The 24902-nt window shown below is 33.3% G+C and overlaps 1 long non-coding RNA gene and 1 other non-coding gene across 4 annotated transcripts; one reads left to right on the plus strand and one right to left on the minus strand.

Annotated features, from left to right (window-relative positions):
* Positions 1–5121: 5121 nt before the first annotated feature.
* LOC105787958 (uncharacterized) lies at positions 5122–16496 on the minus strand. 3 transcript variants are annotated; one of them, XR_001131766.2, is made up of 6 exons: positions 16320–16496; positions 16104–16194; positions 15823–15897; positions 15652–15720; positions 5636–9934; positions 5122–5554 (listed from the first exon to the last, which is right to left on the minus strand). It is a non-coding gene; the product is annotated as an uncharacterized LOC105787958 (long non-coding RNA). The 3 variants fall into 3 exon arrangements; XR_001131767.2 differs by having other exon boundaries at positions 15800–15897; XR_001131765.2 differs by having other exon boundaries at positions 15652–15897.
* On the plus strand, positions 13219–13326 carry LOC128039349 (small nucleolar RNA R71). Its single transcript, XR_008193853.1, has one exon. It is a non-coding gene; the product is annotated as a small nucleolar RNA R71 (small nucleolar RNA).
* Positions 16497–24902: the final 8406 nt, after the last annotated feature.

Genomic DNA, 24902 nt, shown 5'->3' on the forward strand with positions numbered 1-24902 from the left:
GAGATGAATGGGGCATGTATGGATTGAAGATGATGAGAAGGGGAAAGGATAAACAAATTTAGTTCTGTTTTATCTTTTCTTCTTAAATATTGTACTAGTAATAATGTAGATGAAGTAGCTGATACTTCTATAACTTAAGTAATGGTGAATGAAAAAGAATCTCAACGAGAATTATTTTGTGTTTACAATTTCACTTTACTCGATTGAAGTGCAACATGCGAGCAACTATTAGGGAAGGTGCCAAACAAGTTTAAGGGTAGCTGAATTGAGATGGGATGGTTGGAGGATAACTTTAAAACTATCAAGGCTTTTGGAGTGATGTTGAAAAAGAAAAATTCATGCGTGTAATCACCTTGAGGTTGATTGAGGGTCTGCTTATGTCGGATAAATCTCGAAATATGGTACATTTAAGGTAGCTACTACTGCTAGTCGACTTGAAAGAAGCGAGACGACTTAGTTGAGGATCAACAATACTGGTAACATAGTACTGAGAAATGTGTCGAGTGACAAAACCAGAAAAAGTTAAAATCGACGGTTGCATGCTCCTTCTTCAATCATGGGCATGGTATCGACTACCATTTTTACGCTCCCAAGTGGACCATCCTTATGAAATCTCACTCGTAATACGGTAAATCCATTTGATAATATTATTATTGTTATAATTTTTCATTATTGTAATTTTGAAATAACATATCATTTGAATAGGTGAAACAGTCGCACGAGACACACCTGTATACTGACCGAGGTTGAGGATATCTGGCTAGCTTAATGGTATGAAGTAAATACTATGGAATTGAATGGAAATTAGTGAAATGTTGATTCTCGTGATGAAGGACTAAAATGTATAGGATAGAAAATAGTGTATTTTGATGCACATAAGAAAAAGACAAAGTCGTTGACAAAAAGTTCAAAATTTATGGTTTGTGTTTTTGTAACCTGAACTACTTTGTAAATTGTTGCACATTGACTTGTTTGTGCATGGTAAGAATATAAAGTGAGACACTTTGTGATAATGAAATGTTTTGGGATTGATTTCAATCGATTGATGTTCATGAGGACTAAATTAAATGTATGTGAAAAATGTTTATGTTTAAAAAAATATGAAATTGAATATATATATTGAAATGTTTGATGTTTCTATATGTCTTGATAAATGAATTCATAATAAAAAATTGATGTGAATTGAAATGTGGTGATTGATATGGAGATGGCAAATGGATATGGAATGGAAGAAAATGTGAAATGGAATGACTATATGTGAAATGAGTTGAACAATGATAAATATGCTCAATGAATACATGAAATTGAAAATTGAGATACTAATGATATGTGAAGTGGTTTGCTATGTATTTTTATAGTAAGATGTGTTAGATTGAACAAAGAATACGTAAATTGGCATAGATGACACGTTAATTACATTTCATTATTCATTTTTAACTTTTGCATTTAAAATGATCTATGTTATGTTTCAATGATCGAATTATAGAAATATCATTGAGTTATACTCAACGTACAATTTTGTTTTCTGTGCGCAGGTTAGGTACTTTATGTTTCGATCGTCGACTCAGCATCTAGTAGCAAATCTCGAAATCAATCGTTGGTGATATGTTTATTTTGGTCTTGGCATATACCTAGGATGACTTTTGGTTGATGTTTTGGTTTAAACTCTTGTTAGCATTTTGAAGATAATGTATATAATGTATATGGTCAAGTTGATGATTTTGCTCAGTGGTTTTAGCTCAAGTTGATGGTTGAGGGAATTATATACTATGTGATGTGTTCTTGGTTGATGCATGGATATAGAATGATGGATGATATACGTAGGTCATCTCTTGGAAATTATTTGGTAAGTATGTGATTATGTTGGATAAGAATAAGAATGTCTTTAGTTGATAATTTTCATGTCTATAATTGTGTCTAAGGGGTACCACTTGAATTTTGGGTGATTTTGGCATGAAATAGACATTTTAAATATACGACTTTACGATTTCTAAACTCAAGTATCGATATTTTGGCACTTAGTATCAATACTTGACCATATGTACAGTTTTAAAATAAACAGAATCGTGATTTGGTATCGATACAGTATCAATACCCAACAATTAAATATTGATACCAACTTTAAAAATTTAGAAATTTAATATTTTACAATTCAATCATATTTCATGCCTAAGTTTCACAATTAAGTCCTTGTAAAAATTAAATTATTACACTGCATAGTATGTGAAAGGAATTTATATAAATTGTATATAATTGTTTGTATTTGCTTGTAGCATCCTATTACTCGGGTTTAGCGACCAGACCGAGTAATGAATGTTACAATACTAGATCAATTACAATCTCAATCCCCATCAAAGTAGCAATAAAATCAACATTGAGAACATCCTAATAAAGTTCAGGATACGTTCAGGATCTATAAGATAAAATTTTCAAATCATCTTATCTAATCTCCTTAAAACAAGTTATCTGATTCTATCCAACCTTTAGGATTTTTTTCTTCATAAGAATTTATCTTCAATGACAGATCAACACACGTCCAAGATATCAGCAAAAGTCATGACCCAACTGTTTCGTTTCAAAAGATTGACAATTCTAAATAAGGCAAATTATGCAGCCTGTGTAGTACCAGGTGCATTTATAACTATTAGTAGCATTGCTTTCATAACTACCTCAACACATACCAATAATTTTAAATACATTGTTTACTTATATTGTATTTTGACCTAGTTAGATAAAGATATTAAATTAATCCATGAGTAAATATATATAGATGATTTGCTTTAAATATATCATTTAGAATATTTTTTCTAGACAAAATAAATATGTCTCAATATTAGAGAAAGACTTGATAGAAGAGTAGCAAATCGTGAATGGTTGATATTATTTTCGGATTTCTCAAGTTGATACTTGCCACATTCTTTTTCTGATCATTTTTTATTTTTTATTTAGAAAAAACAAGATGAGATGAGGAAAAGAAAGAGAGGGTTTCGATTTGAGGTGTGGTAGGTCATGGAGGATTAGTCTGAAGAAGTGAAGCGACTATAGATGTGCAGTTCGGGTAAAGTGACTGATAGGCTTCGCGCTGTGGGAGTTGGTTTACGAAGGTGGGCAGAGGGGATTAATAAGAAAAGAGCGGGTTTATCAAGGAAATTAATGGCACGTTTGACATAACTTGACGGGTTGGAAAGAAATGATGAAAACATGACAAAACTACTTGAGATAAAGCTGCAAATAAATATGGAACTGATAAGAAGAGAGGTTTTGAGAGCAATGAGCGAGGGAGAACTAGTTAAAAATGGGGGATAGAAATACATCATTCTTTCATAATTTTGCATCTCACCAAAGACGTATGAATTGTGTTGATGGATTGGAGAACAACAATGGGCAATGGATAATGGATCCAGAGCAGATGGTTAACTCTGCAAAAAGGTATTTTGAAAACATTTTTTCATCACAAGGGATTGGTAATCTTGACCATATTCTTTCAGGAGTTGAAAGGTGTATATCTGAAAGTATGAATCAAGATTTAACTGCCAATTACACTAGAAAGGAGTTAGTTCTTGCTTTAAAAGGAATGAGACCAACGAAAGCATCAGAAATGGATGGTTTCCCTGTTTTATTTTTCCAAAGGTATTGGCATATTTTAGGAGATTAGGTAGGAACATTTTGTCTTGACATTTTGAATCATGGTAATTCAATATAGGCCATTAATATGACAAGTATCGTACTTATACAAAAAATAACCCATCCAACAAACTTTAAGAACTTTAGGCCAATCAGCTTGTGCATAGTTTTGCATAAAATAATATCAAAGGTGGTTGCAAGTTATCTTCAGAAATTTCTAGAAGTATGTATTGATGAAGCCCAGAGTGTTTTCATTCCAAGAAGATTGGTTATAAATAATGTTCTCTTTGCATATGAATTTATGCATACTTTCAAGTAGAGAAGAATGGGAGGGAAATGAAGTATGACACTAAAGCTTGATATAAGTAAATGTATGATAGGATGGAGTAAGTCTTCTTAGAGTAGATGATGCTAAAAATGGGCTTTCACAGTGCATGTGTGAACCTTACAATGTACTATATTAGCTCGGTCTCCGATTCAATATGCCTAAATGGAGAGATGGGAGAAAGGTTCAAACCAAAAAAGGGTTTACATCAAGGTGACCCATTGATCCCTTACTTGTTTTTGATTTGTTGTGAAGGCCTTTCTTCACTTATGAGATTAGTTATTCGAGAAGAAGCAATAATAGGAGCAATGGTAAGTCGTACAAGGCCTCCTATTTCTCACCTATTGTTTGGTAATAATTGTATTCTATTTTGTGGTTCGGTTGAGAGAGGGGCTCATATAGTAAAGAATATCTTGCGAGAATATGAAATTTTTTTAAGGCTTCGAAAAATCATTTGCTTATTTTAGCTCAAATATTTTTGAAGCAAAGGAGGGAATTGGTGTCATCTATCCTCAAAGTCAGAATTTATAGGGACTTGAAAAGATATTTAGGTTTTCCTAATATGGTGGGCAAAAAAAACAAATGAAGGGCTTACCAAATCCTGAAGGATCGAATGACAATTAGGATTAACAGATGGAGTGTAAAACATCTTTTAGAAGAGGGGAAGGAAGTCTTTATAAAATCAATACTAAAAGTGATCCCGATATATTCAATAGCGTGTTTCTTATTACCAAATTCGCTTTGTAATGAATTGGAAAGTATAATTGGAAAATTTTGGTAGCAAAAGAAGCATGGGAAGTGAGGAATTCATTGGTGTAAGGAATTTAATCTTGCATTATTAGCAAAACAAGGTTGGCATCTTATTTTTTATCCAAATTCTTTATTGGTAAGATTGTTAAAGGCTAAATATTATCTAGAAAAATATTTCTTAAATGCTAGGTTGAGCAATTTACCTTCATATACCTAGAAAAGTGTGTGGGTTGTGAAAGGGCTACTAAAGAAAGCTTTGTGCTAGCAAATCTGATTAGGAAACCAAGTTTTGGTTTAAGAAGATGTGTGGTGTTAGATGCTGTGGATTTCATAATTCAAACACAAGCAAATAATCAACATATACATTATGTGTTGAATTTAATTGACCAAACTACTTTGGAAGGAAGGGGTAATTAAAACCACCTTTAATAAAAAAAGAGGCTGAAAGGATTTTATGTATCCCTCTACCATACACACCATAAGAAGGCACTGGTATGGCGAGGTGAGGCTTCTGGCTAATACTCGATAAGGGGCAGATACAACATACTTATACAAGAAACACACTCAACTACTCTTAATAATGAATAAAATGATTACAACATTTTTTACAACAAAAACTCTGCCCTATAGATCTACCTTGTAAAATAAAAATTATGAATTGGAGGGTAATAGCTATTTGCCTACCAAATATAATCTATACCAAAAGAGGGTAAAATAAAAATTATGAATTGGAGGGTAATAGCTATTTGCCTACCAAATATAATCTATACCAAAAGAGGTTAGTAGGATCCATGAATTGTCCTAAATGTACAAGAGAAGTGGAAAATGTTGAGCATGCCTTCTTGGATTGTTTAGCTACAAAGGATACCTAGAGAAAGTTACACGGATTGGTCGTTGAAATTAAATGAAGGACAATTTAAAGATTGGATTTTGTACCTTTTCAATAATGGCTCAATACAAAAATGTTGAATAATAGCATGCTCACTCTAGGCTTTATGGACAACTAAGTGACCGCCTACAAACGTACCAACGTCTAGAGTAGAAATCCTGCAAAAAAAATGTTAAATAGGTAATATCCGCAAGTATACGGGTCAGGTTGTAATATAGTTACAACGAAGTAGGTGAGTGCTCCAAGGATCGTACCTAAGGGAGGAGAGCACTAAATTAATCCTAACCTAAGCACAAATAGAGCTAATTAGTATTTTAGATAAATTATATTATGGCTAAACATAAAGATAGAGTTTTTTAGTGACTAAAGAAATAAAATAATATAAATAGAAAAAAATTTGGGAAATTTTCTATAGAAACTTAATCAGATCTAAGCATGAGTGACTAGCTCACTTTAGTTTATGGATAGACCATACATATTTTGGGTTAATTCCCATCTAAATGACTTCCTAGGATCGTCAAGCCTAGGGTTTAAATTCTTCCTTTCCCAAATAGCTGATCCGCTAAAAAAACCCTACACAGTAATCAATTAATCATACCTCCACTCGGTAATCCCTCACAAGAGAATTAGTTCCTAATGGATCGAAAAAACATAATAAAATTGATATAAAAGATGAACATGAATAGTAAATCAAGATACGAAGGTTTAAGACAAGTCTGGATTGTATTTAATTGAAGTACGAAATCCACAAAGAGTTGATTGAGTTCCACAAGTTTGATCTCACGAAAAATGCAAAATTGAAAATAACCTAAAGACAAAGAAAAAGGGAAATATTAAAAACTGAAACTATAAAGAAAATTATACAGTATGAAAAGTTATCCCTAATAAGTGTTAAATGAACCTATTTATAGAGTTAAAGTTGCCATCATCCTCAACCCTAGGTCAACTAACGCTCTCGTGTTTAATATTTGATTGTGCAGACCAAAAAACCCTTGACTCATAAGTATTTCTTGTACAGGACTGATGTCGCGACAACCTAGTGCTTGTGTTGCAACATCAAAGGCAATATGCTCATACTCAAGGTAGCTTTAAGGGTGTGTCACAACACCAAAGGTAGTCTTGGAATTCTTGGTCTCTACTCCCTACATTGCGACATCAAACTCCCCGTGTTGCAACATAGTGACTAGTATTGAGTTGGTACGCCCTCTAATGGTCTGCTGGACACTTACAAAGTATATTAGCTCACCCTTAGGCCTCATTCGAGCCATAAGGTCAATAAAGAACTCAAATTACACTTTTTATTGGATGAAAACAAAACTAAAAAAAACTTAATTAAAACATAACAAAAGTGCTTGTATTCAAGCTCCTCAAGTGCGAAAACTAGTTTAATATGCTACACCGAATTACGGCAGATCAAACTCGCCCACACTTAAGCCACTGCTTGTCCTCAAGTAAAGCAAACAAAAACATTAATTAAAAGATGACCCTTGAGCAAATATGGTAAAAATGTTAGTTTTGAAGAACATGACTAGGTGGTTCATATATACACATAATATTGATATGATATATAGCTAACTTACCCCTTTTAATATCAAACACCTAAGTTTAGTATATTACAAAACATACAAACATTAAAGGTTTCAAAAATAGGGATCCATGAATAAGTTAGACAAGTAATTTGATTATCCTAGCTGAAAACAAATAATTGTAAATGCAATTATTTAATATGATGTCAGTTTGTAAATAAGTCTACCTAGATCATATAGGGCTTTGGCTTGTAACGTTCTGAGGCTTAGGACATGTATGTAACTCAAGAACAATAACCGTCAAATAGTTTCAAGCACAAAAATAGTTTAGCATATCATATTGTTCCTTATTCTCCCCCCTTAGCGACCCTTACCCGCTCACTATCTTATTTCTCCTTCTATCACCTTCCTTATTTTACAATATAGAAAATCACAACATAATATAACAAGCTATAGCTAGCTCATAAGTTTGTGTGAACTAATGAATGAGTCTCTATATTTTTGTGACTTTGTCACCTTTTCTTATTCTTTTTCAATACATTTCTCATTGACAAATGCTTTTACTCTCAAGAACTTTTTCTACTCGTTTTTTATTTTCTTTTTGAATTTTTCTTTTGCTGCACATATTAGCTAACCTATAATTATTCTATCACACTGAACTTTTCTATTTCACTCTATTTTTACAAAATTTCACCGTAATGTATCTACTCAACCCTCAATATGTATGGCTAGACATCTATAGTTGTGCAGTTCAGGACCAAAGAAAAAGGGTAAAAACAAATTATTATTTTTGGCTCGAGTTTTGCATGAAGGTTAAATAAGTGTTTTCTGGCTCAAATTGGTATTAAGGATGAATAAAAAGGATTAGTGTTTTAGGTCCGGTGTATACCAAACAATACCTTAGGTCATCCCTGGGTATCTCAATATTCACAAATTTAATCAACCAAACAATCACAAATCTAACAATTTATCATACATACTAGCATGCTCGTTTCCCTGTATTTCTTATATCATATGGTATATTCAATTGCTTAATGCTTATTTACAGTGTAATATATAAAACTTAGTAGTCTAATAATAAAAAATTTAAAATCATCTACTATCATGACAAATTTATAGTAAATACAATCAACCTATGCAAATGCTTGTAACAAATCACTTATATTTCTACAAGCTCAAGCACACAATTGACAAAAAAAATTAAAAGAAAAACATAAAAATTGAAATAAATTTTCTATGTTACCCCTCACACTTTAGAAAACACATTGTCCTTAATGTGTAGCCCTGAAAAGATAAGGAAAGAAGTTACCCAATTGACCGTGGTATGTTCGTAAGTTGTTAGCGCGTGCTTCCTCCTTTGATCGTTGTGAGTTTTAAATTGTTGTGCTCCTTCATGTTGGTTTCCTGCACAGAAAACTTGACACAAAATAAATATATACAATCTATTGTTAATCATATTCCTAAAATTATTAATTACAATATTTTAAAATTGTCACTTCAATCTTGTTCCTCTTATTCTGCTTCTTCTCCTTCCTCTTCATTCTCACATCCCTCTTCACTCCCTTACTCCTCTTCTTCATGATGAGTTTGAATTGAATTCAGCAAGCCCAACAAATAATTAGGACCTCTTATGTTGTTCCATCTTGCGAATTCTTGAAGGATCGGTCCCATTTCTTGTATCCATCATATCATTCTGTCTATTTGTGCTTCACTACTCTCACTCATTTTTCTTTGTGGCGTCATATTTCCTTTTCTTTTGAGTGAGGGAAGGACATCTATCTTTTCCTTTGTCCTCTGGTTCCAGTCTATAATCTATTTTCGGTTGAGTTCACATACTAAGTGTACATAGAATCATCAATTAAACTCTTTGTTGGGCACATGAATTGCTCATTCTCTTCCATAGGAACCTCTACACTTTTGCAAATCGCCATCACTAGATGGGGAAAGAAAATCCCAACATTCTAGCTACTGACGCAACACTTCATACTTTGATGGATCCACTCTCAAATGCATATTTGTTTCTTTTGTAAGATGTCATATAACAATATAGCTCTAAAAGTATTTACGTTAGAAACATTTAGTGTAGGTGCTATCCTAGTACAAATAAATTGCATCCACGTATTAGTTATTGGAAACATGATTGCTTGGTTGAAATTGGTTGTCGGAAGTCTTGTATCTGGTCAGAGGTTCCATTCACCACGATTATTAGTTAGATATTTTACAATGCTTTCCATGTCTAAGTTCTCAAATTTATTTAAATCACTATTTTCTAAATAATTAGTTTCGCAGTACAAAGCATCATAAAATTCAAAAATAGTTTCCGGGTTGAATGGTACATCCTTACCTCTTACCGTTATTATTTTCCATCTGACACCAGATGGCCTTCTTATCTCTTCATCTCTAAGACCAACATAAAACTCTTGGACAAGTGAAATAACAACATTTTTTTTAGGAGTGACACAAAATCTCTCCAATATACAATACCTTACTAAAGACTAAATTTTGTTGTAAATAACCATCGAGGGTTCAAATCTCCTTTCCTAGATAAAGGTTTTGCCTTGAAGCTCAAGGAAATACTTTTTGGCATTTTGGTTTCTAAATTTTAAAGGAATTGAAATCGTCGGTGGTTCTTGCACACTAGTTTTTTTATTCTTCCAATGAGGCATGTTCAACTTAGAAAAACCAAGAGGTTCGAACAATATATTTCAAAGGTAATATAACAATAAAATTTGAGAGTTGGAACTTTTAACCTTTTACTTAAATCTTGTTTCCTTCAAAGTAGTTGTTTGTGATCTCCCATATGAATGCTTGATGTATAACCTGCACCAATGAAAATGAAAAAAAAAAAGAAATTTGCAATAAAACAATAAGGAATGATTGAATAAGAGTTTCAGGTTTAAAAGGTTTTTGAGAGAATTAAGAGAATTTAGAAGGTAAGAAGGGTTTAGTTTGAAGTTAAAATAGTTTTTAGATTTTAAAAGGGTATTTTAAGGTTAAATATTGGGTTAAAACATGGTTTATGCTACAGCGTTGCGCAATCAGGTCAGGTCGACCTTACAAAAATTTACAATGATGTCGTGACATAAGGGTTCCGTGTCGCGACATACCTGGCCATTTGCTATTGTTGCGACACTACATGCATTTAAAATAATCACAAATAGAATGAAATAGTAGTCTACTCAAAATCAGACCATGGACATTAAAGATAGTAAAAATTCACCTAAGTCATTTCAACCCAATGAGATTTAGCTCATGGATTGGACATTCAAATCCAAAAGAAAACCATTCAACATCATCATTGAAGTTTACGATTCATAAAGTTCAAATAAAAAAAATAAAGGCAAAACTGTAGGAAGCTCTTGCTACTCTAGTTTTCACTTTAATATTGAATTTTGATGCAAAACCCAAGGCAGATTTCTCTTCCCCTTCATTGTGTCTGTGATTTTTGCTTTGTAAGCTACTACCCTTTTATCTCTTTTCGATAAAATTTTCCATGAGACTTCAATGTAGAGAAAAAATGCTCTCCAATTCCTCTCACCCCAAAATCCTCGTCCCCTATTTTCTTTTCTCTTTCCTCCCTTATAGGGTAGGTCCCTCCTTCTCAGCACACACCTTTTGCTTCCTCTTTTTAAGGTGGTTTATCTGGTGCAAGTACAGTTGGCTGAGAGTGACATGGACTGAGTGTTGCGTCATCTTCCTAGAATTGCCATGACATTCTTGTTGACAATCTAACCAACCTTTTTTCATGCCAATATTTCACTTCATTCATTTTCTTTCTCCTATCTCTCTTCTCTTCTTCATCTTGCACCTGCAGCCAATAATAACTAACACCTTTCTTCCCCAGTAACAAATAATGACATTTTTAGCCCAGTTCAAGATTTATTATGCAATGTTCTAAAAATATCCTTAAAATGAAAATATATTTATTTAATTACAAATAATTAATTCAATCTAGAGGCCTGAAATATAACTCTTTTAAAGAGTTATCAAACACACTTTGAGATTTTAGAAACCTGGGCAGATTGTCTTCTGTGTCACAAAACAGAGGTGTTGTGTCGCAACATCGAGATGATTTTCTCGATTCTTTGCTATTGGACGTGGTGTTGTGACATCAAAAGTTTTGTGTTGCGACACTGAATCTATTTTTTTACTAAATTTCTAATTTCAAAGTGTTCACAGTTCCTATAAAACACAATCTTAATAAAGATTACAGTTTAAACTAAGTAGTTAATTAAATATACAATAATATACATAAAATTATAGTTTTAATTAAAACTGTTAAGTTTTGCTGCCAGATTCATCTGTCAGCTCAATTAGTGTTCCCGAGGATGCTCTCTTTGTTTTACTTTTATTAATGTTCGTCTAGCATCCGTCATGTCATTCCAACTTGTTGTATTGATCCTGCTCTTTGAATTAACTTTTTTTAGCTTGCACTAATCACAGAAAATACTTCCCCCAGCTCAGGATTGTTAGGGATTTTCACAGATATTTCATAACATTGTCTCCCTAATCTCTTTTTGTCTACTTCATCTTGTTGGGGACCATATTTAAAAATATCAGTTTCACCATTAATCTTCATAGTTAATTCATTCTTTTCTAGATCAATGGTGGGCTTTGACGGTTCTAAGAACACTCTGCTTAACAAGATTGGTATCTCACGGTCTTCCTTAGAGTTGAGTATCACAAAATCTACTAGGATGATAAAGCTACACGCTTTCACTAACACATCTTCCAATACTCCTTTCGGATGCACTGAAGATCTCAGAGCCAATTGTAGTGTGATTTGGGTGTTTTTGAGGTCCCCTAACCCAAGTTTTTTGCATATAGATAGAGTCATTAGATTTATACTAGCTCTTAAATCACATAAATCTTTATTAAAATGACTATCCCCTATCTCTATAGGAAATGTGAAACTTCTCAGGTCTTTGAGTTTTTGGGGAACCTGTCTAGATATGGTCGTACTACACGAGGCACTTATGTAAACTTACTCTTCTATTTTAATATTCTTACGCCTAAAAATAATTTCATTGACGAATTTGGCATACTTAGGGACTTTTTTAAATTAAATTAATAAGAGGAAAATTAACATTTAATGATTTAAATAGATTTTGGAAACTTACAAATTCATCTTCATCCCACATTTGTTTTTCTTCCAACCGTGAAGGGAATGGTACTTTTGCAATTGCAGGTTCTTTAATTGGTTCATCTTCCGGCTCAGCTACTGACTTGACTATCTTATTTGGTTTCGATTATTTATTAGCTTCTTGGGGTTCTTCTCAAAGATCTTCAGATTCTCTTTGGTTCCCTTTTGTGTAGGGTTTCTGGGCTACTCACTACTTTGCCCGAATAGAGCGCAATTGCTTTCACATGCTCTTTCCCTTTCAATTGAGGATTATCTTCAATATTACTAGGAATGCCAGTGCCAATTTGTCTCTTAATGTCTCCCATCATATTCATCAATTGGCTCATCTGATATTCTAGTTTAGTCAATGTTTTTATAGAATTGGTGCACTCAGACTGCACCTATTTCACGTCTATCCTTATTGACTGCATTTCCCTCTTGATTCGATCCAAACATTGACTACATATAGTATGGAATTTTGGATTGGCCCTTTCCTGAGGTTTCTATAAATAAGGAGGTCGATAATTAGCATTTTTTTAAACTTGGTTAGGATTATTACCTCCACCCTAGTTTCCGCTCAATCCAAGGTTCGGGTGATCTCTCCATCTAGGATTATAATTATTTGAATAAGGGTTTCTAACCCTATTCCCAATGTAGTTCACATCCTTGGTAGATATAATGGAAGATAAGTTTATCTCCTCCATATATAGATGACGCACTGGATGAAGATTTGATACGGTTTAACCTGTCCACTATCTGTTGGTATCTTTCATCCTCTAGAATACTTTTGACTATGGATGGCTTATAGCCATATGTGTAATGTTTTATTGGCCATTAGCAGATTCATTTTCATACTCTCTATTAGTTCATACGCATCATCGTATGTTCTATTTATTAGGCTCCTCTTATGGCTCCATTCAGTATTGATCATGCATGTGCATCCAACCTATTATAAAACATTTGTAGTCTTAACCACTCTGGTAATCCATGGTGTGGGCATATTTGGATCAACATTTTAAAATGCTCCCAAGCTTTATAAAAGCTCTCTCTTTCCAATTGTTTAAACATTGCAATCTCTTCTCAGTTGGATCATTTTGCTGATAGGGAAGAACTTTTGTAAGAATTTTCTTACTAGTTTGTCCCATGTCGTAACAAATCCTAGTGCTTACAAATCTAACCAAGAGAAAGCGTTATCTATTAAGAAGAAGGGGAACAGTCAGAGACGAATAGCGCCATCGGTGACCCTATTGTATTTAATTATGTCACAAAGCTAAAGGAACTATTTTAGATGTTGGTTCAAATCCTCCATCATTGTTTGTAGATTGTTTAGGATCATTGCTGATTTGATCTCAAAATTATTAGCTATGATGGTTAGCTTTGTTATACTTCCTTGAACCGTATGTAGACTTGGTAGTGCATAGTCCCTTAGGGTTCTTTCGTTACGCGCCATATGTATATTAGAGGGTAGGTGAGGTGGTGGTGGTAGATCTTCTGGGTTACTATTGTTATCTTCGTCGAATAGCAAATTGTCTCGTGGTGGTAATTGCTTGCAATAGGTAGTTGGTTCTGCATTTGCTATTGTTGATGTTGCGGTCGATGGTTCTTACGAATTATTCTTTTTGGATCTGTGGCTGGCTTTATAGGTGTTCCCCTACTACGAGTCATACACTAACCCCAAAAAGAGAATAAAAAAGTTAGTAAAAATAAGAAAATAAAATCGTACCTATAATTTAGGAATTTCCTACTTATTCTATTAAAATGCAAAAATTAAAATTAAACAAGTGACGTTGCCTCCTCGGCAACGGCACTAACAACTTGACCGCCTCTAGACATACCAACATCCAAAATAGAAATCTTACACAAAATATGTTAAATAGGCAATATCTGCAAGTATACAGGTCAGGTTGTAATATAGTTACAATGAAGTAGGTGAGTAGGTGAGTAGGTGAGTAATCCAAGAATCATACCCAAGGGAGACAAGCACTAAATTAATCCTAACCTAAGCATAAATAGAGCTAAATAGAAATAAATTATATTACGACTAAACATAAAGATAGAATTTTTTAGTAACTAAAGAAATAAAATAATATATATTGAAAATTTTGAGTAATTTGCTATAAAAACTTAATCAGATCTTAGCATGGGTGATTAACTCACTTCAGTAATCATAACTAGCTGTTGCTTCGAGTTCCCTGTTCAATGAACTAGTCGTTACCCTAGTATGATCTCTCGATCTTCTACTAGAATAATGAGTCAATAAGAACTACTTATCTCTTAACCTCATAGTCCAGACTGGTTCAGAGTGAAGGTGTTCACGGATAGGCGAAACCAATTTTAGGTTAATTCTCACCTAAATGACTTCCTAAGGTCGTCAAGCATAGGGTTTAAATTCTTCATTTCCCAAATAGCTAATCTGCTAAGAAAACCTTGCACATCAATCAATTAACCTCGACTATTAATGCCCCGCAAGAGGATTAGTTCCTCATAGATCTAAAAAACATAATAAATTTGATATAAAGATAAATATGAATAGGAAATCAATATATGAAGGTTTAAGAGAAGCTTGAATTGTATTTAATTGAAGTAAGAAATCCAAATAGAGTTGACTGAATTCCACAAATCAAATATTTTGACAATTGCAAAACTAAAAATAACCTAAAGCCTAAGAAAAGGAAAAAAGTAAAAACTGAAACTATAAAAAAAATTATACAGTATGAAAAGTTATCTCTAGCAAGTGTTCAATGAGCCTATTTATAGATTTAGGGTTGCCATTGTCCTCCACCCTAGGTCAACTGACACTCTCATGTTTAATATTTGATTGTGCAAACCAAGACACCCTTAGCTTATAAGTATTTCTCGTATAGGACCGATGTCGTGACATCGGAGGCAATATTGTCACACTCAAGGTAGCTTCAGGGGTGTGTCGTGACATTAGAGGCAATATGCTCGTACTCAATGTAGCTTTAGGGGTGTGTCACAACATCCTTTAATTGTGTCGCGATACTGAAGGCTGTCTTGGGATTGTTGCTCTCTACTTCCTATGTTGCGACATCAAACTCCCCATGTTGCAACATGGCGACCAATTTTGAGTTGGTACACCCTCTAATGGTCTCCTACACACTCACAATGTATATTAGCTCACCCTTAAGTCTCATTCAGCCCTAAGGTCAATAAAAGACTCAAATTACTCTTTTTATTAAATGTAAACGAAACTAGTAAAACTCAATTAAAACATAATAAAGGTGCTTGTATTCAAACTCCTCGAGTGCGAAAACTAGTTTAATCTACTATATCGAATTATGACAGATTACTGGAAACAAATACCTACATAAGAGGATACTTCAAAATGAATATAAAATAACCAGTTTTATCACAAGTTACATACATGAACTAGAGGAGCTTAATAAAAGGCTACCTGAACAAAGAATAGAGGGGGAGTGTTGGAGACTGCCGTAGGAATCGTTTGTAAAAATTAACTTTGATGCTGCGTTTCACAAACAAAGCAATAGTTCACGCTGAGGGGTAATAGTCAGAGATTCAAGTGGGAGGGTGCTAAATTTTACCATGCGCCTAAATGAGCATATACCATTTGGGTTTGCAGCAGAAGCAATTGCCTATGTCTAGGTGGTTCAATTAGGGTTGGATCTGGGATTAGTAAAAGCTGAAATCGAAGGCAATGCGCTATCAGTCATAAAAAATGTGCAATATGGAAACACAAATAAATCGGGAATCAGTGCCTATGTCTTAAGCACAAAAATGCTAAGTTCTGGCTACGAAGCATGCCTATTTAAACATACCTCGAGAATGGCAAATAAAGTGGCGCATGCATTAGCAGTGGAGGGGCTAAAACAAGTAGAGGTTACTTACCCGCAAAATGGATTTCCTTGGTCAGTTGCGATGTAGGCGGAAGAAGACTGTCGTAGGGTATTGTCGAAAGAATAAAGCGACAGAGTAAAGGCTGCATGTAAGATAAAGAGAATCTGTTAAGATTGATAAAGGGATATTGACGCTTGAAGGGTTTATTGGGTGAAAATTCGGTCAAAATAAGTTTTCGATAAAATGAAGTGATTGGGTTAGGGGTACCTCCATTTTTGTCACGAGTTACGACGAAACGAATGAGCAGTTGCTAAGAAAGAACTGGCGTATTCTTGACTGTTCAAGAATAGATTCGATCGTCGGAAAGGTTGGTTTTTATTAGAAGGGACTGTTTGGTTTTCTTTTCGCTTTTGTTTTATAAACCGATTAGGTTTCCTATTTCTGTATTTCTTTACCTTGTTTTAGGGCTGCGTTTGTTTCCTATTTCTTTATTTATTATCTTGTTTTACTTTTTAAATTTAATGAATGCCAACAGCCTTTTTTCCAAAAATAAATATGAAATTTAATTTACGAACTAACTTTACTTTAAATATATTATTTAAAACTAAAATAAAATAATCAAGTAATCAAATAATTAAGTAAAAAATTTAAAATATTGAATCACATGAAAAACGATCTAAAAATAAATTGATGAAATAATTAAAATATAAAATGAAAAATCTAGAAATTAACGAATAATTTTAATACATAAAAATTTCATGCAAGTTTATAATATTTTAAACTCACGAAAGGAATAGTTTTTTTTTTTTACATTTTCTCCCACTTTCTTCTTTTTCCTCTACTTTTTTATATTTGTTTCTTCTACTTGTGTAGGGGTGTAATCAAGCTGAGCTGAACTTGAATTTTATTAAGCTTAAGCTCGATTAAAAATTCAGAGCTCGACATTTGATTTGAACTCGATTGAACATCTATTTTTAAATTTGAGCTTAGCTCAAGATATAATCAAGCTACTTGAGCTTGAGTTTGATTAAACTCGATTGTCAATTTTTATACTCAAGCTCGAACTTGAACTCAAGCTCGAGCTTGGCTTAATAATTAAGCTTAGAGTTAATAATATATATTAAGGGTAGTAACGTAATTTAATAATATAATAAATGTAAAGCTTAATAAGACTTGTGAGTTGTTTGAGTCAAGTATTACTAAGCTTGAATTCAGCTTGATTGATAGCTTGAGCTGCTTAAGTCGAGAGCTTGATAATTATTGAATTAAGGACTAGTTATAAAGTTTGAGATAATTACTCTGAAAATTTTCATTTTAGTCCTAATTATAAAAAATTAAAAGTCCTAAAAATTTAAAATGTAAAAAATTATAAAAATTAAAATGTAAATAAGTAAATACAAAAATATTTTTAAGAGTTTTGTACCCAAAATACTTTCAACAGTATCTTCCACTTTGTTCTTTCTTTCATTCAATTGATGAATTTGGAAATATCAAGTGCCATGGTCTTGACTTGCAATTTCTTTCCAATGCTTGAGTTAGAAATGATAAAGACACGAGAACCTAAAACTGGTAATATCTTTGTAGTAAAGAGTAAGACCGTTAGAGTTGGTGTCGTTAACCCAACCATTTTAATGTTTAATATGTTATTAGTCCAACAAAAAAACCCATGCTAGACTTTTGTTATTAAATTAATGATAAAAGTGACTAAAAATATTTTATTCAAAAAAATTAAGTTATTATAGAAAATAATAATTAAATAACCAAAATAAAACCTGTCACACCCCAAATTTTCTAACCCGCGTTTTGTATGGCTAACCAAGTGGGATCGATGAAGACTTGTGTATGAGCTAGTCAAATTCACGAGATTAGTCTTGTTTTATTTTGGCGCATTCCCTTGCAAATTGTTTCGCCATATCCCGCCATCTTCCAAACTCCTATTCCGCATTTGGCGAGCTCTTTCGATTGTGAACTCGCCAACAACTAGTTTAATTGTGGTGAACTTGTTTGCTCGTTTGAGAACCCACAATAAGTGGGACAAGTACTAGATGTGTGTCATGTCTTCAGAAGGGAAACGTGTAATTGTGAATGACACTTGGAGAGCCTCGATAGTTGTGTCTAATTAGTGGAATCGTGTGTGCATGTAATGTGATTAAGGATCCTGTTTAGAATGGGATTATGGGCTAAATTTTATATAAATAGAATGGAAGTTGAATAGAGAAAATACTTTATTTTTTCTTTTCTCTGTCCATCCTTGCTATCTCCAAAGAAACTTAAGAGTGTTCTTCGTTGCTTGAAGGAGGAACCAATTATTATAGCTTGATTAGAAACTATCCTTATCAAGCCTATTGCTGGTAATTTCTTGAGTCCTTCTTTAGTTCAATATCAAGGAACGAAAGGGTAGTTGGAATAATTTATATAGGTTTTCATCGGAAGTTCTAAAGGGAAGGAAACTTCTTTTTGGTTAAATGATTGCATGTTATTAGTTCTTATTCTTACGTTAAAGTTTCGGTTGTTTCTGTATTTAATAGATCTGTTTGATTATATTTAGCTAAAGAAACGAGAGAAGGCCCTAGTATGAAAGGAAAAGAACCAGTAGAGTAGATAAACTTTTTTCTAGAGATTTCTGGTAAGTTTCTTTCACTTTTTCTTTTGATGAATTACAACTAGTTGAGTGTTGTCTTTCAGGTTAGTTTATTTTTAGAAGTTAGCTGTGCATGAGTATGTTAAAAAACTGGAAAGATAGTCATTGAATTTGCATGAATGATTGAAATGGGTACTCTTTCCTTGGTGCACACACTTCGTATCCGAAATGGTGGAAGGGGGAAATGAAGGTAATTGTTGAAATGTGAATGTGATGGGAGAAATGTATGGAGAATATGAAATTATATGTGATTTGCCTCCGGTAGGGCATGTAAATGCAAATTGAGATTGGTGAATGACCCTGACCTTGCAGGGGAACACATAAGTGTTCGAATTAACAAGGAGGATTTGCAGAGGTTTGGTTGGATAAATGGAATACTGGCTCTCTGGAGTAATATCATGAAAATGAAACTATAGGTCTTTAGAGTGTTTAAAGAATCAAAAGCTAGCACAAGGAAGGGTTTATGAACTATCCATACAAAGTATGTGTGTATTATGTAAATTTTTGCATGTGAATTGTACCTAGCTAGGATGGGTATCTACATGAAATGTCCTTAGTTGTGATAAGTATCTGCATGTAAACTGAAGTTAATGGTGATTTGTATTTCCCAACGATTTGTACTTAGAAGTGGATAGTATCCGCCTTTGAACAGTAATTAATTTGTAATATGTGTCGGTCAATGGATTGTACACAATTGTAATGTTGCATCCTAACTGCCTCCGAATGTATGAACATCTAGAATAGAAATCTTACACAAAATATATGAAAAAGCAGTATCTACAAGTATACCGGTTAGGTTGTAATATAGTTACAACGGAGTAGATGAGTATTCTAAGGATCATACCCAAGAGAGGCAAGAACTAAATTAATTCTAATCTAAGCAGAAATAGATCTAATTAGTACTTTAAATGAATTATATTATGATGAAATAAAAAGAAATATTTTTGTAATATATGCTAATAATAATAAAAGAAAGAAAAGAAATAAAAAATCATGAGAAATCAAATAATATAATATATCAAATATGCGCATAGGTGATTAGCTCACTTCGGTATTCATAACTAACTATTGCTTCGGGTTTTCTTGTTTAATCAACTAGTCGATATCCCAATAGGATCTTCTGATCTTCTACTAAAATAACTAGTCGATAAGAACTATTTATCTCTCAACCTCATAGTCCAGAGTAGTTCAGGGTTAAAGTGTTCACGAATAGACCATACCAAATTTGGGTTAATTCCCACATTAATAACTTCCTGGGGTTGTCAGGCCTAGGGTTTAGGTTATTCCTTTCCTGAATAGTTGATCCGCTAAGAGAACCCTACAAAACAGTTAATTAATCATACATCCACTCGCTAATCCCCAACAGGAGTATTAGTTTCTCATGGATCTCATAAACAATATAAACTTGATATAAAAAGTAGACATGAATAATAATTTAATAGTATAAAGTTTAAAAGAAGCCTAGTTTGTATTAGAATTGAATCCAAAACCCTCACAGAGTTGGATTATATTTCAAAATTTTGATTTCTTCCATAAGAACAAATAACAAAATCGAAATAAACCTAAAGCCTAAGAAAAGAGAAAAACTAATGACTAAACCTAAAAAGAAAATTATAAAATACGAAAGTTGTCCATAACATGTGTTAAATGAACCTATTTATAGACTTTAGCGTGATCATCGTCCTTAACCCTAAGTCAACTATGGTCCTCTGCTTAACATTTGATTGTGTAGACTAAAACACCCCTGACTCGTAATTATTTCTAGTACAAAGGTGATGTCACCACACACCGGGTCCTGTGTTGCGACATGGAGGGTAGTATGCTTCATCTTCAAGGGTGTGTTGCGACATCCTTAGCTTGTGTCGCGACACTAAAGGCAGTCTTAGGATTCTTCTATTCTGCTCCCCATTTTGTGACATCCAGCTCTTAGTGTTTCAACATAGCAACCAGTATCAAGTTAGCACACCTTCTAATAGTCTCTTGCATGCTCACAAAGTATATTAGCTCACCCTTAGGCCTCATTCAACCCCTAAGGTCAATAAAAGACTCAAGTTAAACACTTTATTGAATTTAACTAAACATATGAAAACATAATTAAAACTTAACTAAACTGCTTGTTTTGAAGCTCGTAATGTGTGAAAACTAGTTTAATCTACTGCACCGAATTACGACAGATCAAACTCCCCCACAATTAAGTCATTGCTTGTCCTCAAGGAAAATAACTCAAAAAAAATAGAAAGACGACCCTTGAGCAAGTGGTACAACTGTTTAGCTTTGTAGCACATGAGTAAGTATTTCATATTCACACAAATTCTGATAGCAAACACCTAAGTTCAGTATATTACAAAACATATAAGCATTAAGGGTTTCAAATGTAGGAATTCATCAGTAAATTATACAAGTAATTTTGTTATCCTAGCAGAATACCAATACTCATAACTACAATTACTCAATATGATTTCAAATTGTGAATAAGTCTACCTAGATCACATAGGGTTTTTCAGCTTGTAACATTTTGAGGCTTAGGACAGGTATGAAATTCAAGAATAGTAAGCATCAAAATAGTTTCAAGCATGAAAATAGTTTGGCACATCATATTACCCCCTATTCTCTCCCTTAGTGAACCTTTCCTACTCACCGCCTTTTTTCTCCTTCTCTCACCGTCCTCATGTCTTATTATAGGAAATCTCAAAATCATATAGTAACTAGGGCTAGCTCATGAGTTTTTGTACGCCGATGAATGAGGTTTTCTATGGTTGTGACTTTGTCACTTTTCTTTCCTTTTCACGGTACCTCACTCACCAATGGCTTCATTTTTCACATATTTTTTCTACTCATGTAATTTCCTTTTTGAATTTATTTCTTTTTGCACTTTTAAGCTAACCTATAGTCACTATACTCCACTGATATTTCCTATCACTCTATTTTTATAAAACCACTGTAATGTATCTATTTAACGTTCAATATGTATGGTCAAATGTCTATAATCATGTAGTTTAGGACAAAATAAAAAGGATAAGCACAAATTATTGTTTTTAGCTTAAGTTTCGTATATAGGTTCATCAAGAAGTGTTTTTTTTTGGCTCAAAATAAGTACTAAAGATGAATAAATAGGTTATCTTTTAGGCTTTGGGTGTATACTAAACAATGCCTTAGGTCATTCCTAGGTATCCCAATATTCACAAGTTTAGTCAACTAAACAAACACAAATTCAACAATTTATCATTCATACTAGCATGCTCATTTCCTTGTATTCTCTTTATTAGTCGGTGCATTCAATTGTTTAATACCTATTTACAACGTAATCTATAAAACTTAGTAGTCTAATAATCAAAAAATTAAAATCACCTATCATCATGCCAAATTTACCTTAAATAAAATCAACCTATGTACATGCTCCTAACAAATCACTTGTATTTCTACAAGTTCAAGCACACAATTAACAAGAAAAATTAAAGAAAAGCATAAAAAGTTAAAACAAATTGAAAAAGTTAAAACAAATTGAAATAAATTTTCTATGTTACCCCCTACACTTTAGATAACACATTGAGAACAATGTGTAGCCCCGTAAAAGATAAGGAAAGAAGTTACCCTATTGATCATCACAATTTTGTGAACTATTGGTGGGTGCTTTCTCCTTCGATCGTTGATAACTTCAAATTGTAGTGCATTTACAATGTGGGGTTCCTACGTAGAAAACTTAAACAAAACATCAAATAACTAATAATCTACTATTACTCCTCCTAAAAATTTAAATAACTTAAAAATAATCCCATATTTAATACAATCTTTAAAAAAATATTAAAAGTTCAGTCATCGTCCTCAAAATCCATCTCATCTTCTTCCTCTTCTCTCTCCTGCTCTTTTTCTTCTGAGTGCATTAGCCCAAACATATCTGGCATATAATTAGGTACATTAATATTTCTTTTCTGTGAAAATTCCTAAAAAATCAGGCTCGACTCCTGCATCTAGTGTATCATCCAATCTGGCTTGGGATGTCTACTCTTGTCAATTTCTTGTTGAGTGGTCGATTTTTCTTTCCTTTGAGACGAAGCCGAAGCGGCCATCATCTCTTACTTTCATTAATTTGTTTAGCCTGAAGCTCAGTGTATTGTGTATACAAAGTGTTGCCAATTATGCTTCGGGATGGCTTCATTAATTACTTCATAGACGCCATAGGAATGCCTACTATTTTGCATAATGTCGTCACTAAGTGAAGAAAGAAGATTCCCACTCTCTTGCCACTAACGAATCACTTCATATTTTGGTTTATCTATCTTCTAATGCATATATATTTTTTCTGCAAAACAACGTGAAGTAAAAATGCATGAAAGGTATTGACATTAGACACATTTAAGGCAAGAGGTGTTCGAGTGCACACAAATCAAATCCACATTTTTGCCTCATAGAATATCATCGCTTGAATAAAGGAAGCTGGGATATCAGTAACTGGGCGACATTTCCACTCACCTCTTCCTTAAGAAATTTCTAATGTTATCCATGTTTATATCTTGAAAATATTCTAAATTAGTTTCTTCCATATCTTTTTCATAAAATAGAGCATTATAAAATTCAAAAATAGTCCGAGGGGTAACTCGTATTTCCTTCCCTCGCACTAGTATCGTTTGCCATATATGTCATTCTGTTTTTCTACACTCTTGGTCCTGTAAAGATATGTAAAATTCCTAAACCACAGGGACTACAACAAAGTCTTTTAGGATCGTACAACAACATTCTCATTTATGATATCTAACTAAAGGTCATATCTCCTGATAGAGGGCCATCGATTTTTCAAATCCCCTCTTTTGAGTAAACATTTTTCCTAAAGTTCTACAAAATATTAGAGGATTTGAAATTGACGAAGGTTCCAGTTCATTAGTTCTTCTAACCTTTCTTGGAGGCATATTCAATACTATTGTATGGTATGAACTAATTCAAGCAATAATTTTAATAGAACAATAATAATAAGAAAAAAAAAACACTTAACCTTGATTTCTTTGAACCTTTGGTTGTTTTTCCCTAAGTGGTTGATGATCCTGCACTTAAATAATGCTTTTGAGAAAAAGAAATTGGGCTTTATGAATTTAAGGTTTAAGGTGAAAAAAGAGGTTGAAGATATAGAGTGTTTGAGAGTGTTTAATGTTTAGAAAAGACTTAAAGTTTGAGTTAAGATGTGTTTAGGTTAAAATTAGAGGTTTTTTGGTCTAAAAATCGAGTAAAATAAGGGTTAATCCATCGAGTTGTACAAATGGGTCGGGTCAACCCTGCAGAAAATTGTAGCGATGTCGTGACACAGGGGTTTCATGTTATGACATCCCTATCAAATTGCCTATGTCGTGACATCAGGATTTAATGTTGTGACACACTCTAGAATTTTGGAATTCTGGGTAAATTGTTTTCAGTGTCGTGATACACAAAGTCCATGTCACGACATCGAGTTGGTTTTCTTAATTCCATCAATTCTGGTCTTGGTGTTGCGACATGGGGTTGCCGTGTTGCGACATTGGCTCTATTTCTACCCAAACTTCCAATTTCTAAAGTTTCATGGTTCCAATAAAACATAAATTTAGTAAATATTAAAATCTAGACGAATAGGTTAGTTAGATATACAATAATTTACATAGAATTATATGTTAATTTAAATTCAAGTCTTACTATTGGAGTCATCGGACAACACCATTGATGCATATAAGGATGTTTCTCTGGTTCTTTCGATGTTAGTCCATCGTGCCACTCCACTTTCTTCCACTTATCTCTTTCCCTGAACCTGTTCTTTTGTCATGCATAGATTATATCAAGTACGTCCATTGATTTGGGATTATTGGGGTTAAAGATAGATAATTCATTACAATGCTCCTCTAAGTTCCTTTTATTTTTCTCACTTTGTTCGTGACCACATTTAAAAGTTTATGTTTCACCATTGATCTTTATGGTTAATTCATTTTCTCTAGATCAATGGTGGACCTTGAAGTAGCTAGAAAAGGTCTACCTAACAGAATTCGTATCTCTCGATCTTCTTCAAAGCCTAAAACTACAAAGTTCATCGAAATGGTAAAGCTACACACTTTGTCTAACACATCTTGCAATACTCCTTTCGAATACATTAAAGATCTATCAGCAAATTGTAGTTTAATTTGTGTGTTCTTGAGGTCCCCTAACCCAAGTTTTCACATATTGATAGAGGCATTAGATTGATGCTAGTTCCTAAA

This window comes from Gossypium raimondii, chromosome 2 (assembly GCF_025698545.1).
Source record: "Gossypium raimondii isolate GPD5lz chromosome 2, ASM2569854v1, whole genome shotgun sequence".
NCBI lineage: Eukaryota > Viridiplantae > Streptophyta > Magnoliopsida > Malvales > Malvaceae > Gossypium > Gossypium raimondii.